The 16155-nt window shown below is 45.1% G+C and overlaps 1 protein-coding gene and 1 long non-coding RNA gene across 6 annotated transcripts in view; one reads left to right on the forward strand and one right to left on the reverse strand.

The window, feature by feature from the left end:
- Dscam3 (Down syndrome cell adhesion molecule 3) overlaps positions 1-16155 on the forward strand; it is an 89844-nt gene that overhangs the window by 12039 nt on the left and 61650 nt on the right. The window lies entirely within an intron of this gene.
- Positions 2394-16155, reverse strand: part of LOC105679993 (uncharacterized) — a 77529-nt gene continuing 63767 nt past the window's right edge. The window contains exon 5 of the long non-coding RNA XR_001101927.2: positions 2394-2644. This is a non-coding gene — a long non-coding RNA (uncharacterized lncRNA). The remainder of the gene's footprint in view (positions 2645-16155) is intronic.

Raw genomic sequence — 16155 nt, forward strand, 5'->3', positions numbered from 1 at the left:
CATGAAACCTGGCAATTTTAAAGCGCCACCATCGGTGGCGCTTACAGCGTGCCCGCATAAACGATTACGATCAGCGATTATGGGCGGCAGTGAGGCATAGTACATTAGCGAGTTAGTAACGCGTCCGACGAACTCGATTAATTTGAGCGCGACAACATTAATTGGGTATAATAATGAATGTTTATAGGCAATGAAGTGTGTCCTGCATTTTAATTTACTTATTTTGTTCAAACGCCGGATGAATATCCCTTATGAATATTTGACGAAATATCCTTTGGTGTTCGATGCAAATAAAGTAGTTGAGCGCGGCGGTGTGAAAAGTTTAATTGTGACTCAATAGGCGTTTTATTAAATATTTCAAAGGATCGCGATTTTTGGCGAAGATTTCGGATTTCGGACTTTCGCGCAACCTCGCCCAATCTTTTCGTATCTCTCGGCTTTCGAGTTCTCGATCGGCGATATTTTTCTTCGTGTATTAACTGCCACAAGCATGCGGGGTAAATACTCCGTGATATGGCCGCGCCTCTTCGACCATGTCCCGGAAATCGCCTATTTAAACGTAGATCGGAGAGCTTGACCAGCCGTCTGAGACGATTCTACGGCGCACCGGAAGTGGAGGCATGCTCGTGGAGAATACAAATACAAGCCGCCGAGCGCACTTTATTGCCAGCGTCCAACGACCGATGTTTTCCTCCACGTTTTCCCAGCCCTTCTTCCTCGCCGTAAAACATGTCAATGATACATAACTTTTCTGGCTTCGCAACGCGCAATAACACGATTTTACGACTTTGCGGTTCGCGGAGAAACCGAAAGAGGGTGAACAGAGCGGAAGGCTCGGGAAGAAGCAGCGGAGAAGAACCGGTCGAAGGAGACGAAGGAGCAAAGATTCCGGGACAACTATATATCTGGCACGCAACAGCAATTGCGAAAGTTCAAAATTCTCAAATCGTTTATTATCGAACGTTTCCGAATGTTGCTCAAATTTCCGATCTCGTCGTTGAACAACGACATTGCGATATTCTTTCTTTCTCTCTCTCTCCGCGAGTTTCGGGAAGCGCAAGAAGAAGGACGAGAGCAATCGCGCGATTTTCACGCATTCCGCAACTCATCGGAAACAAGAACGCTGCGATTTTTCCGTCCGCAACAGGACGGGGCGAATAATTAGAGTGGAAATTTATGTGCGCGTTGCATCCTGCGCGAATTACCTCGCCGACAACAGCGCATTTCACGACTCGCCCTTTTTTCCCAGCCGCGAGTGAGAGAAGCTCACTTATTCCTATCCTCCTTAAACCGGAGATAAACAACGGAAGGGAGCGAGACGGGGGGGGGGGGGGAGTCGAGGCGAGAGCGCGCGAGAAATAGACGGACGAGGGAAGATCGTAAGACGATTATCCGTGAGGAATATCGGCGACCGCGACCGACGACTCGGATCCCCAATGGTGGTTGAAAGAAACGAGTCTGGTGGCGCAAGGCGCGCTCAAGGGACCCGCTAACGTATCGCGGCGGCACCGAGCGATTTAGAGAGAGAAACGAGCGAGCGCGGGCCAGGTTAAAAATGTTTCCACAGCGGTGAAAAGCAGTTCGTTTTCAGGAGCTGTTGGCTCGGGTTAGAAGACGCTCTCCACGTACGCGAGCGAGCGTGTGTGTGTGTGTGTGTGTGTGTGTGTGTGTTGATACGCGCTAGAAGTGAGTGTGCTGGGAGATGCTGGGAGACGTTCGAAATCGCAGATATGTTGCGGACTTCCCGCGTATACGGGGTGTCCCGCTTTGAAACTCGACTTTACATCGAGCTGAAAACTGCTTGATTTTGAAATTTGCGAGATGCGAGAGAGCTGTTTTAATTGACGTTTGTTTGCAACGCCGTTCGCCGTTAATTGATCGCGGCCGCTCCGCACGAGCGGCGAACAAGTTAACAAATGTAGCGTATTAATTTGGCGGGATATGTGCGGTGCGTATCCCATGAGAATTTACGATTTTCACGGATCTTCCCCGGTCGGTTTTTTTCCCTGAATTTTCATCCGCGAGTGGCTTGTTATTTTTATACGCGTTTGGTACGAAATCAGAGTTGTTAAATAATAAAAATAATATTTGACGGGAAACACGAGTGAAATAACGTGAAATAACGGAGTTTTTATATACATTTATTATCGCGGCGGCGCAAAGCGAAGCGACCGACAAAAGCATCGGGGGAAGAAAATAGGTCCTGAAGAGCCGTGGCGATTCCCGCCGGGTTAAGATTACGAGTTATAAACCGAGTCTTCGTACGTCGCGCGGAAAAGTTATAAGAGCATTAAAAGTTATTAAATAAAAGTGCGGAACGTAGTTGGCACGAGTTTGTAGAAAAAAAGTCAATCTTTCGAGTTTCGAGTCGATGATAAAAGTAATATTGGGGGTTTTTCCCTCACGCTTCGCCGGGCGCGGCGTAAAATGCGCCGCCATTAGAGAAAAATGTACTCACCATCAGGACGATTGTAAAGATGGATTATCCGGTAATAGTGGGACACGCGGTATGTAGACGCGCAGTGCGGAAGGATGCAGCATCTCCGTGCGAAGCGTAAAATCGCCCAGCGTTGCATTTTTACGCTGCCGCTGTGATTTTCCGTACCAAGTCCGCGGCCATTTACGGCCGGTCTTTCCTCTTCCGCTGAAAATTGCGTTAACCCATTGCATAATCTCACACGGACAACTCTCGTATAAATTAACGCTTTTCATTCTGAACGCGCGCATTTATCGCTACGTATAATAAAACTTATCCGAACGTCAAGAGCGCATTGTTTCCTGGTTATTTCGCGGATGAAGTATTACATTATGCGCTTAATTTATCCGCAGTAATTAGCGTAATAAATGTACGTGTAAATGTATTTTACAAAAGCGTCAGTTTCTTTCAGTCTCCCTTTTCATGCATTTCGACGCGCGCATATTTTTTAATAACTTTCGATCGCGACGACTGCGCTCGCAGGCGCGCAGTTGATCCTGAAACCGCGCATCGTCTGGCAAGATTTTGTCGCCGTTTGCGAGGGAAAAGTCTGGCAAGTTCAATGCGGTTACCCTCGAGAAGTTTCGAAAATATTTTCTGCGTAGTTCGCGGAATCTTGATCATGCAAATGCGCAAGTGAATGTAAATTTCAAAAAACGTACCGCGAGTCGGAATATTCGCTTCCTAACGAGCCACTTCCATTGCAGCCACCTGTCACTCATGCGGCAACATTTACTCGAGTTTTTTCCGCGATTACTTCCTCCCTGTCGCGCGCCAATCACGCTCTTCTCGCCCGCGCCGCGGGCGAGCGTGTTGCGCAGCTCGAAAATGAATGGCACTTCGTTTCAGACGCGAGGGTGCCGGGTCAAAAAATCTTTACCGGCTACGTCGCTCCTATTGTAAAGCGATACAAAGGCCGGAGAGACGTCGGGAGCGGGAAGACGTACGCCGGAGCGAAGCGGGACAAAGACGGCGCCGGACGGTGTCGAGTGTCGCGTGTCTGACGTACTTGACCCTTCCCTTTCCGCTTGACATCGGCGCTCCTCTCTTCTCCCTTCTTTTTTTCTTCTCGTGCGTAACTCGCGATCTCTTCTTTCCATTCCGCGCGACGAAAAGCGAGCGCGGCGAGGACGGCGGAAATCAGCCGAGCGTAAGAACGCGCGACAGGCGGGTGCGACTCGCTCTTTTACACGACGTAAAGGCTCGCCATTTGTATCGCCTTGAGATCGCACGGCGTTTCCTCGTTCGTTTTCTTCTTCGCGCGGCAAAGCCGGTAATCGCACCGGAAATCCCTGTCTGTCACGGCTTCGTCCGTCAACTCGAACCCGCGCGCCGGTAAAATATTTTTCGAGAGCTTCCATTATTAACTCGGAAAGTATACACCGCGGTCCATAGGACTCCAGAATGTTCATTTCACTCTCATTCTTATTGTTTCAATTTCCTCAAGAAAGGAGAACGGAAATTTACTCGCGGCGACGTTCTGCTCACTTGAAATTTTCTCTCAGGATTAATAAAACATGATGGAAAATTGACATGAGAATAAGTGCTCGATACTTTGAATGTAAAGATTCTAAAATCTGTTGCATTTCAGCGCAGAGAAAGAGAAAGAGAGAGAGAGAGATCGATCAAGATACATCTATTTGACTTATCAATATTACATCGCAATATTATATAACGTCAATTCGATTTTCCATCATATCTCTCATTTTTCTTTATTGACAATTCTTAGATATTTGTTGTAAGACATTCAATAATCTCGTCAATAACAGGATACCGCCAACAAATATTGACCGAAAGCTTCTTTAACATTCTCCTTCACTTCTCTCTCCTCCCTTTTTCCTCTGCGACTCATCCTTCTTACTTCTTATACAAGTTCATCATTTGATATAGTTACCGTTGCTACTCTATTGGGGCGGAAATAAGACCTTTCCCCGCAGGAAGTTTACAAGGCTGTTCATTTCGCTTCGCGAGCAGAATCGTTTCGCATCGATCGCCCGATGAGCATTGCGTACTTGACCATTTTGTTTGACCGCAAATTCGATTCTTCGGAATACAATTTCAGTCTGTTGGTAATCGCATTACATCCGACTTGCTGGATGCGCAGCGCCGGCTTCGCCCCGCGGCCTGCATTTCTAATTGAATTTTGTTTTTCGCTTACTTCGGCGTCTTCGTTCGGTATCGATCGACGTCACGACCGACCAAGCTTTCATTTTACCTAAAAAATATCACCGTTAATCCGGCTTTCGCGCCTGTCTTGTGTGACTTTTGCATGAATAATTCGCGTGGAAAATATGCGTGACCGGTGTTACATATTGAAATTTATTTTCGCCCGAAATTTCCCTTAAATTCCGAAACGCGCGCGCAATCATAAAAATCTTGTTGGATTCTCTGCCATTAAGTGAGAATTATTTCTTCACAAACGTAAAAAAAAAAAAGCATTGTTTTCCGAGATAGTATTTCAAGTTTCAGTAATCGAGCCGATACGAGCGAGAATGAAACGCCGTCACTCATTGTCGGCTCATTACGAGACTATACACACGTCGTGCTTCAGACCGCGTATATCGGCGGCTGTATTGTTCGAGCGAGGAGAAAAGGTCGAGAGGAAAATATCGATATGCGTTTTATTATACTGTCAATTTGTTATACTTTAATTACTCTACGATGCACAATCGTGATTGGGCGGAAAACAATCCGGAAAAGTGATAATTTATAGTGAACGCGCGTAACGAGACTTTATCGGAACACTAGAGTACACTATTTTCCACGTTTTCCATTCCGCGTCATTGCTGTTGGAAAAACACTCCATCGCGCCCCGACTTTAAGCTGACGGAAGGACGTGCTTTAATTGGACTCGTTGAAAGCAACACGAGACAATACCTCATTGCTATCTATTACCCTTTGTCGTGCCATTGTTCGCTGCCCATCGTCAGGCTCGTGGTTGGAAATATGCGCGTTAAGGGCGCTCCGCAATTGGCGGAAATTGTATGCGAAACGCAACGTCACGGTTTGCGTCGAGAAACATTAGACAATTTTCGATATTGTAACGTTATCATGTTTAAAGAGCTAGATTTTGATTCAATATTCGGCAGCGTTGAATAGAAATAGTCGCGCAACGAAGTTAGACAGAAGCCGAGTTCCGTTTGTGCCGTTATCATATGAAAAATTATACGCAGAGAATATATATTATAATCGTATTTACGTAATTATACGTATTAATCGCGCGACTAGCGCTATTTGAAGATAAGTTTAATGCAACAACAGCTTTTATCTTTAGCCAATGTAGAGTATTTTATTTCTTTGACATTTTATGCATTTCTCTATTTTCAATTGTTTCCCTGTTCCCTTTCAAAATTCAATCAGCTTTCGTGATGCGCAGTCACGGAGAGGTCGCGATCGTAATTTCGGTTGAGACAAGATCGTGAGAATCCCTTAGGTTGGATCTAATCCGAGCGGGAGGAAGATTAATGGAGGTGACGTTACTTGTAGTTCGCGTTTGCCCGTTTGTTCCTTCGAAGACTAAATGTCGACCTCAAGACTGAAACAAGAATAAGGCGGAAGAGAATCTTGGGGAACATCGGGGGGGTGGCTTCTCCTTATTGGTCGTATTATTACCGAGAACCGTAAACATACATCGGTTCGGCGACCGCGTCTCTCTTTACGGAAAATCGCAGAAGAGATCGAGACAAGTGTGTTGGGTATAAAAATATTGATATACTCCGTCATAAATAGAAATTTAAATCAAAACAATTATTTATACGCCGCGGAGTGATTCGCTGTTGACAATGTTCTCCGTGTCTCGGTAAGCATCTTTCCAACCGGAACCACTTTGCGAAACAAGTACGTGAAAGTATTTTCGCCGTACGTGGCTGAAATATCGACATGAATCTTACGGAGGATGCGGGATGTATGACCGAATTTGTCACGCGCTACTTCACGGAACTTCGTTTTGCGCTTGGAAAAATATTCTCCGTCACGAGCGAGCACGGCCGTCCTCTTCGATTACGCGGTTTACGTTCCGAATGTAATTAAGGTAACGAGTATCGCGTGGAAGAGATGAGGGCGTGTTTCGCCGGCCGGTTTTTGCTCACGCTCGAATGTCGCCTCCTTAACGCGGTAAAGGTCTCGAGGAAGACAGAAGTGCCGGTGAAGGAAAGCGGGAAGAATGGAAGGCAAGGGGGAGAGAGAGACAGGACGAAAAGGGAATCGAAGTTCCCGACAGCGCTGTAGAGGCGGGAGGAGGGGGAGGGGGGGCCCTCGGGGCCGCGCTTAATTGGATCGAATCGAGTCGAGGCAACGACGAGGAAGAGTCACCGTTCGTACGCTCGTTTCGCGTCTTAAATTTCAATTATTTCGTGCTCCGATCAGAGGCCCTTGGGTCAAAACGTCGGTCTATTTGTCTCGTGGATAAAACAACGCGGAGCGTTTTCACGACCGGACTGAGATTAATTGGAAAAACCGTGGCGTTTGAGCTGACGAAAATAACCGAAGGCTCTCTCTCACCGGTTTCTCGAAAGAGCACGCCCTTGAGAGGCATCTTTAATCCAGTCTAATTCTACCCACCGCCACTTTTGACGCGGACGGCGAAGTTCGAAGTAAATAAAGACGTATTGCGCTTCGCGCACAACCGGAGGGATACTTTTTTTCAAGACGCTGAAAGGAAATTTCCGCATAAATAAGGAAGTATGAAAAATGCGAAGTAACAATGCCGCGTTCAATTCGCTTGGATCTCGTCTCGCTTATTATTGTACCTGGATCTTACTTATACCTCCTCATTTAATCCCGGTTGTTTCGTCGTCCTCGCGCGCATCGCAACAAAAGCTGGCTTAATCAACATCAAGTCTGTCACATCGATTTTATTCGAAATATATGACTCGGGAGTGCCTGGTCGTAAATTGCTGGAAGCTGTTTACGTATACTCAGCGAAGACTCAGCGCCGAAAATATCGGATGTGGCTCGAGAACGGAATGACACCCATCCGATGCACATCCCATAAACTTACGGGGCTTGCAATAAAAAAGAAGAAGAGAGAGAGAGAGTTATGCGTGTAGCGAGAGATGAGATAACTAATATGTAACATTATCCAGCCATCGTTAACATTGCACGATTTTGCGAAACCAGATCTCGACGGTATTATTTTTCGGTATAATTTCGCGCGTATATCTCCACGCGCTGTTCTCAAGGAGACAAGAAGAGGCATACGTTCGCGCATAATCGCGACTCGTAAAACGCTTTATGGCCGGTCGTGCGCCGTCGGTTATTCGTCGCGCGAACACTCTCGTAAAAACGATAATAATTAATAACTCATCTGTATAAATTCTGCGAATGTCCTCGTAAGAATTTTATGAATTCCTCGCGACGAGGGGGGGGGGGGGAAGAATAAAATGGGGGAAGAGAGGCTTCGCGAGGTACGCCTCGCAGGTACCTAATTTCGATCGTAGGGGCGATTATTATTTTTTGATTGTCCGCGGTTAATCGGGAACAACCGTCTTAGCCGACTGGATTATCGTGTCTCATCGTTCCTTATCACGAAAAAGAGGGTTTTACAGGCGCTTTACGGCGAGTTTTAAGCTGCGCGCATAAAACACCTCTAAATGGAGGGTAACAAAGCTCTCACTTTACGCTCACGGTAAAATGAAATTGATACAGTCTTCTCTATGTGCGTTCTTTCCCCGGCTGAAATTGCCCAAGGTATTGTTATTACCTCGCGAACGTACGAGTAGTGAAATGAAAAAATGACTGCGCTTCATCCGGACATGTTGAAACTAATGCGTATTCTAAATATCGCGCATTTTATTCGACCGTAAAATACGCGTCTTATATCAGTCAATAATCTTGATAAATTTTTCATCGTCACACTGACATAAAATATATCATAACTGTCGTATAACTAGATCGACACTCCGGCTCGAGTTTCTTAAATTAATGACATCGCGAATTTCTCGCGAATTTGAGACATCGATTTCTCGCCGTCAACTTTTCATTCTCGCTTTAAAGCAAAGATAATAAACTTAAAGAGCCATTTGACGCTGCTTCGACGGATAGATCCCGCGGCTAAGTCTAGCCGGTCGTTACTTTTTGGCCTCTTTGCATACGTAATTGCCTTCGCTGAGAGAGAGAGCGGTGCGAGGTGGTAAGGGGTGAGACGAAAGAAATGGCGGCTCGTATTACGAAGGTCGTAGCGCGAAACAGGGAAAAGCAAAAAAATTGGATCGCAGCCCGCCCTCGCGCTTACGGGCTGCTGCGATATAAACGAGGGTCGTTAAATCCTCTCGCCTAGTCACGCAGGATTTTCTCCAATGGCCTTCACAGCGTCCAATGCATCGATAGCTCGATTGAAGAGGGTCGAAACACAAGAAAAAAAAAATGCTTGAGCTTACTCCAGAACGTAACGCGCTCTTAAAATTTTCATACGACAGTTGCTCGTAATGATGAAGAAAAAGGTGCGAAAATTCGGTAATAATTTCAGAAGAGTAATGTAATCGAAAAATTACAATGTTTATGAGACTGAAAAATATTCAAATATTAAAATTCAAATCCGGAGTTGGATCGCTCGAAAAGACCGAGCGGAAAGTTCTAGTCGTAGGATTTGCGAATTAAAAAACATGAAACTTACTATGCATGTATATCGAGCTCAGCGATATACGTACGGACGCGGTTGAAGGCGCGCGTATAGACGCTATTGCAATACGTTGCCGTGCATCTGGACGAATGTAGACTTACATTGCCGCTCGAGTGTGAGAAAAGTGGCAGGAAGACGTAAATACGAGCTGCCTCGGCTACGTTTTCGTACGGAGTACATCCGGGGCTACGAAGAATTGAATTCGACGGGAGATAGACTCGGTAACTCGATGGAAATCGATTTGGGATACGTACACGTGCAGCGGGATACTCATTTACGAGGACTCGCCGAGCTAGGTCGCTTTTAATGAAACTTTGTTGATTCTGGGGGGGAGAGTTCGAGATACTTCATTACCCGGCGAGCTTTACAAGATGTAATACCTGATTTTAAGTTTTCGGACAATAGCCTGCTTGTAGCGATTAGCCGAGAACTTGAAAATCATTAGCTGAAAGAACGACGCAGAATTATTAATAATCGCTTGCTAATTTAGCGCAGATAACGGAAGAAATACAGATTGTTATATATACAGGGTGATTCAAAATAACCTGATGTCCTTGCAATGCCATATTCTTGAGCAAATTCTGAGACGATTTTTCCTTTTACAAAATTTTGTCCGAAGCTTAGTTTTCGAGTTATAATTGAAAATAGGTAGCAACTTACGAGTTCGATACAACGGGCAGGCAGGGACGCGCAATGTATAATGAGACTGTCAAGTGTTTACTGTCGTCTCATGACGCATTGCACCGTCCCTGCCTGTCCGTTGTATCGGACTCGTAAATAGCAAATTATTTTCACATATAACTCGAAAACTAAGCTTCGGACAAAATTTTGTAAAAGGAAAAATTGTCTCAGAATTCGCTCAAGAATATGGCATTGCAAGGACATCAGGTTATTTTGAATCACCCTGTATATATATATACACTTATACGCCGCGAGATGATTAAAGAACTCAACTCAATCAGCTTATTAACTCGCTTATTAATCGTAAATCTCTCCGGTAAACATTTTATCGCTAGATGCCCTTTGGAACGACGCAATCGGCGATCTTGTTTACACCCGAATCGTTGAAGCGGGAATAAAAAAATTAACGGCGACAGTAACCCTTCATTAAGAAGATCGCAAGATGGCGCACAAAATCGCAAACGTCGCCGCGCGCACAACTGCCTAAGTACTTTGCGCGACGATGCCGCTCGTATTTCTTTACGCTACTCACTTAGCCGGGTTTAACAAGCGTGAAGGTATGAGCAAAGGGAAGTTGGCAAAGTACGACGGGGCTCATCGACGTTTCGCGATTGCCGGTGAGCGCGTCGGTAACCGGTGCCGAGATAATTGCGCGATCGCGGTTTAAAAGGAAAAACGGGGAAAGCGGAAGGAGGAGAAACAGTCGGCGCGCATCCAGCGCGCGAGCTTTCTTTTTCGTCATTACGCGAAGCTCTGTCTCGGCTTCGTGCGCTAATTGAAGCACCTTAAATGCAAATGTAATCGCGAATACTCGTGATACTCGAGAAATGGAAATCCGCCATGGTGCCAACAACTTGTTCGGCCATTGCCTCACTCTCTCGTGAACGCTCATTAAGTAAAAACAGCAAATTGCTTATAGACATTTATTGTAGCGATGGAGAAAGAGAGAGAGAGAGAGAGAGAGAGAGAGAGAGAGAGAGAGAGAGAGAGAGAGAGAGAGAGAGAGAGAGAGACAATTTAATTTAACGGCCGCCTTGTGGATCCTGAATCATTATATTCTCAAAGAAACTCGTTTGCCGCATCATTCAAGGCGATTGTTACACTGAATTTCCGTTCGGTTCGTTAAAACTTAATTCTTATATAGACGATTCTATTTGCCGCGCGTAGGCGTGACGTTTTATTTTCACTCGCACTGATGTTTTTATCAATTTTCCAGGAAAATTTACTAACAAAATTAAAATTTCACGCTTCCACTCGCGCTAAGTTTTCGATAAGGCGTGACGCCTATGTGCCACGCGGATCGTACTTTATCTCCTCGATATAAAATTCGTTCCTCGACGTCGCGAGAAATAACTGCGAACTGTCCGAACTTCTCGGCACAATTATATTCACCGCGACGATCCTCCTTCTTTGCGAAGCATTATAAAGTTATTGGAAATGCCGGGGTAAGAGAATCGCGGTCCCGGCAATGGTTAAAACTTTTAAAAGGCGACCGAACCGTGGCGGTTTGCGAGTGCTTGAAGCTGAGCGGATGGTTTGTCCGAGTCTGGCGTTTCTATGACTAACGGAAATCGCTTTAACCCCTTGCGGTCCGGTATAAGCGCATATCCGTCCGCAAACTTGTTTTGGTCGAATCTCAGGAAGTAGCTCGGTCACTATTATCTGTGATATGGATTTCGACGAGGCGAGCACTAACTCGCTTTGGGGAATGACCAAATCTATGAAGTTCCGTGATCTGTAATTCCATTTGCAGCCGATCGATACGTCCGAAAATATTTCGCGACAATTTCATTGTCGGAAGTCAAATCTAAAATTGCGCTGAATTTTGGAGAGCAACGTGAAGAATTTTTTAGTTAAAAGACCGCAATCTTAAGATCATCTCTTCGCATTAGGGAAGCAATTAAGAAATTTTAATATTCAAGTCCCGCTTTATTTTCACGTATTAATATTAATAGATTATATTTTATGCCGATAAATAGCAACGGATTGCTTTTCACGAAAGTATATAATACACAAGATTGCATTCGATAATGAGCGCGACATACTGCCCGGATATTGAAACAGATTATGAAGTTCTAAAGAAGATTTAATTAGAAAACGAATCCCGCGGATAGTCGTGTTGTCAGACGTATATCCGCCATCTTGGATGACCTTTGTGACAGACAGCTGAAAGCCCGGAGAAGCTGGGGGAGACGGCTGTCGTCGTATAAAATTAAATTTTTAACGAGCTCGCCGCTCGTCCTTCCATTTGGTTCTCCCGCTCCTACGTAGTTTACGAAGTAAATATCTGCACATCGGTAATTAAATTCGATTCGCTAGTTCATGGCGGCTGTAGGTTTCGGATAAGAGAAAATCTCAGGAGGATGAGACGGCGATATATTGGATGATTTCTTCGAAATTGCGACGTCTCCCAAGTTATTGGACGCACTTAAGGAATCTTAAAATTTTATCTAATCCATTTTTCCTTCGAAGATTAAATATCGCGCGAAATTTCTATCCTCCTTGTCGTTTGAATTGTCAAACAATTCTGTAATATACAGTAACAAAAATACGAGAAATCAATACAATATCGTTGTTATTTATATTACAATGAAATATTTCATCAACTTTTAAAGCAGCTCATGAAGAATTTCGTATGAGGTACAAATTCCAGAATCAACAGTGCACTCCAATTATTTCAACTATGCCATATGTATCTATCTCACGCTGCGATCAAATTAATTTAACAAAACTGATAAAATATAAACACGTGTTAGTGCGAAATATAATGAGAAAACCAGAAAAAAAATATCGTTGGGGCAGGCAGGCCTGAAATTTGTTAGCTCGGAGCGAGCACGGAAACCAGATCAAGCTCCGAGCGATTCATGCGCGCGCGCGTAATGATATACCGCGAAGAAAAACGTTTACTTATACCGCGACGACCAACGCGAATACATCTCCTCGAAGTGAACTTTCCGCTCGTTATTTACCGCGAAACTATTTTGCAATTTAATGCCGTTGCCCCGCGCCTCCCCGCGCTTTCATCACTTCCGCTTCCGCGTACGCGCACAGCGCGGCAAATGACGTTTGCTTTCGCGTTTCGGAAACCCTAACATCCCTCTTTTCCGCTGCGAGCAAAAGTGGCGACGGCGGCTCCTTGACAGCATTGACGACAAACTTTTTGTGATTAATTTGCACATGTATTATTAATATCAACCTACATTGTGAGAATAATCTGGGATTTTTTATTTTTATCACAATTCTTACGTCTAATAAATACTTTTTATATATTATCTCGTTATATTTTACAAAATTTATCAAGTTTCTTTTAAACGGTGTCTTTAAACTCCTTTTAGCACACTCTAATTGACGTGAAAAATTAACAATTTCGATTTGGCATTTTTAACAAATTGACTCCGCGATGTCCGAAACATATCTGAAAAATTAGAAATGAATATAGACGTATGCTGACACGTCTCTTAAAAAGAATACAAATATAAAGCGAATGCGATATGTCCCCTCTTGCTTGTCCATAATAAATAGAGATGAGGTCATTGGAATAAAAATTCGTACGCGACGCGCATCGTACCTACGTTATTGATTCGTCCTACTCGCCGATAAATATAGTGCGTTCTCCGGAGAATGAATTTTTTTTTCAGGCAGAATTGATCCCGCCGTCGCGGCGTGTCTCCGAAAAATATTCATTCCGGCATTGTGACCCATCGGACGACGTTATTATCGTCGTCGACCTCGTTACCCGATCCGGAATATATTCGAACAGTGCTCCGGTAATAAAACAGTCGTACCTTTCTCGGCGCGGTGTCATTCCCGTCTTATTTTTCGCACACCCGCAGTGGATTTACGATCAATCATCTTGATGCATTGACCCGCAGTTTATCTAATTACGGTAGTGTTACGTTTTATAAGTGTTTCAACGGGAAAATATTGATTCAGCGCTTTTTGCGTCAGCGAAGTGGCGCGGAAAATAGGCAAGAGGAAATACATTGCTCGCGGATGATCCGGGCGCATATTTTCCAGCGGTATTTTTCCATCGAATAGCGCGGGGTGTATTTCTACGCGCGGTGTTGAACGAAAATCCTTCGATGATACAGTGCTCCTTTCGGCGTCGCGAAAAATTCTGGACGTCGTCGGACGCTGCTTTGACACGGGAAAAAGGAACAAAGGGTCGTCGCCTGTGGCGAAATGAGATGGCTGTGTCGCAGAGCTGCGGCTTGCCAGAAGTCGGAGTGACTTGCGACGACTGATCGGTATTTCTTTCGCTTTTGGCTTTATACGTTGGTCTTGTATGAAACCTATTTCGGGCCACGTGATAAGACGCGCGAGATAAGATAATGAGTAAATTACATTAATTGCACGAACTAAAATTAACGCGATTTGACAACTCTTCCTTAATCCTTAGGGAGCCTGGATATATCAGTTAGTAATGCGAGGATTACATCGCTCGAGGATTATATCGACCCGAGATTACATCTCGCTTCCTTTAATTGCGAATGCGTTACATTATCCTCATAAAATCTATTCCGTTAGGATATAACGCCGCGACTAAAAAAGTGTGATTTGCAGACTGCAAATCTAGAGGCAGAAAATTCCTGTTCCTTTAACAGATAAAATTTATTCAGCTCGCGAGTTAATCTGACTAAATTAATTTCAACCGGCACTCATAAATTTCTGCAAAGGACTCCGCATCAAATATTTTATATTGTTCCAAAATTATTCAATATTTTGTTTGATTAACGAATAACTTCCGCAACACACGATGAGATCCGGCGGAGATCCGGACGGTTCTCGAAATCGAAGACAAACTCGAAGGGAAGACAAATTACAGAGGGAATCAACTTCAAGCACATAAAAAGCTCGAACTCATCCGGCATGATATCGATCTATTTCTAGTCGTGACATGCGCAGCGACAGACTGCGCTTAGAGTGTGCGCGCGATTCGTAATTCGCTAATTACAAATAATTAAACAAATATGCTCTGGGTATCGAAATACACGGGCGGCAGCACCGTCGGATAAACACTCAAGAGCGATAACGACAATTATCGATGATAAAGGGCGAGAGAGAGAGAGAGAGAAAGAGAGAGAGCAAAAGAGAAAGAGAGAAAGAGAGAGAGCAAAAGAGAAAGAGAGAGAGAGAGAGAGAGAGAGAGAGGAAGGTAGAGCAGAGCGCGTATGCAAGAGCGCGCGGTCGCGGTATCGCGCGGCGGTACACCTGGATAATAGATTTTGTACACGAGCGCGCCACCACCGGCGCGAGTAAAATACCGGTTGCGCTACTAATTGTCGTTAATTGCCCTGCTCTATACGGCCGGTTTTCAAATGAGGTTTTGTCGCACGCCCCGAGCGGCGGATAAAAGTAATTGCGATTCATCGCGCGTTACCGCTTTCCCTGTTCATATCATTCGGATCGAATGTTTTTTACACATACGCCCGGTATCTCTCTCACTGCGCGGCGCAGGTACGCGCATCGCGCTTGCATATTTTTTCTCCCCCCCCCCCCCCCCCGTCCCCCTCCCCATCCCACCCCGCCCCACCGCGTTGTCTTGTCCCGTCGCGCACCAGCAGCATCTCGCGCGCCTTGTTTCTCCCTTTTTCCGCTGTCTTCCCTCGTTTTCCCGCTCGTTCCTTTTTTTTTCTCCCCCCCCCCTCCGATTTTACAGGCTTCCCTGTTTGTACTTTACCGCTATCACCTTTTACCTCCGACTCTCGCCCGGCTTCATTCTTGTCATTCTCTATCACCCTTTATCACGCTGTACTTGCGTCACGTCTGATCTTACATTATCACTCCTTTAACGTTCTTTTTCTCCTTCCCGTCCACCTATCCGTTCCCCGTCATTCTTCCTGTCTCCTCCGCGGCGTTCGTAGCTCCGTCCGAGTCATTTTTGACTGCTGAATAGTTTGTCGTGAGTGGCTGCGATGGGAGAGGAAGAAAAAAAAAAAAAAAAGACGGGATAGCAAACCGGAGAATCAAGCCGGAGAATTTCGTTTCAGTCGCGGCTAGCGGACGGAATTTTCGTCGGGTCTGCTAAGCCTCTAAGCGGCTTAGGATTTCGTTGTACGCTTCATGAAAAGAGCGAAAGAGAAACGTAACGTCAGAGTGGAACGAAGAAGGAGCAAAAAAAAAAAAAAAAAAAAAAAACAATGTAGCCCGGCGGAACGAGAGAGGAGAGAATTTCTGTCCGCTCGCGAACGAAATGTATTACAGGAAGTGTCGGTATTCAGAGACAATCACGCGATTCCGTCTCTTCGGTCTCCGCAATTCCGTTCGCATTTCTAATTTATTTCGCTATTTGTATGATCCCGCGAGTCCCTTCTCTCGCTCCCGCCCTTCTGCGCCCCCTCCTCGCCCGCTTGAATAATCTGACATTATACCTAAAGCT

This window comes from Linepithema humile, chromosome 2, assembly GCF_040581485.1.
Source record: "Linepithema humile isolate Giens D197 chromosome 2, Lhum_UNIL_v1.0, whole genome shotgun sequence".
Lineage (NCBI taxonomy): Eukaryota > Metazoa > Arthropoda > Insecta > Hymenoptera > Formicidae > Linepithema > Linepithema humile.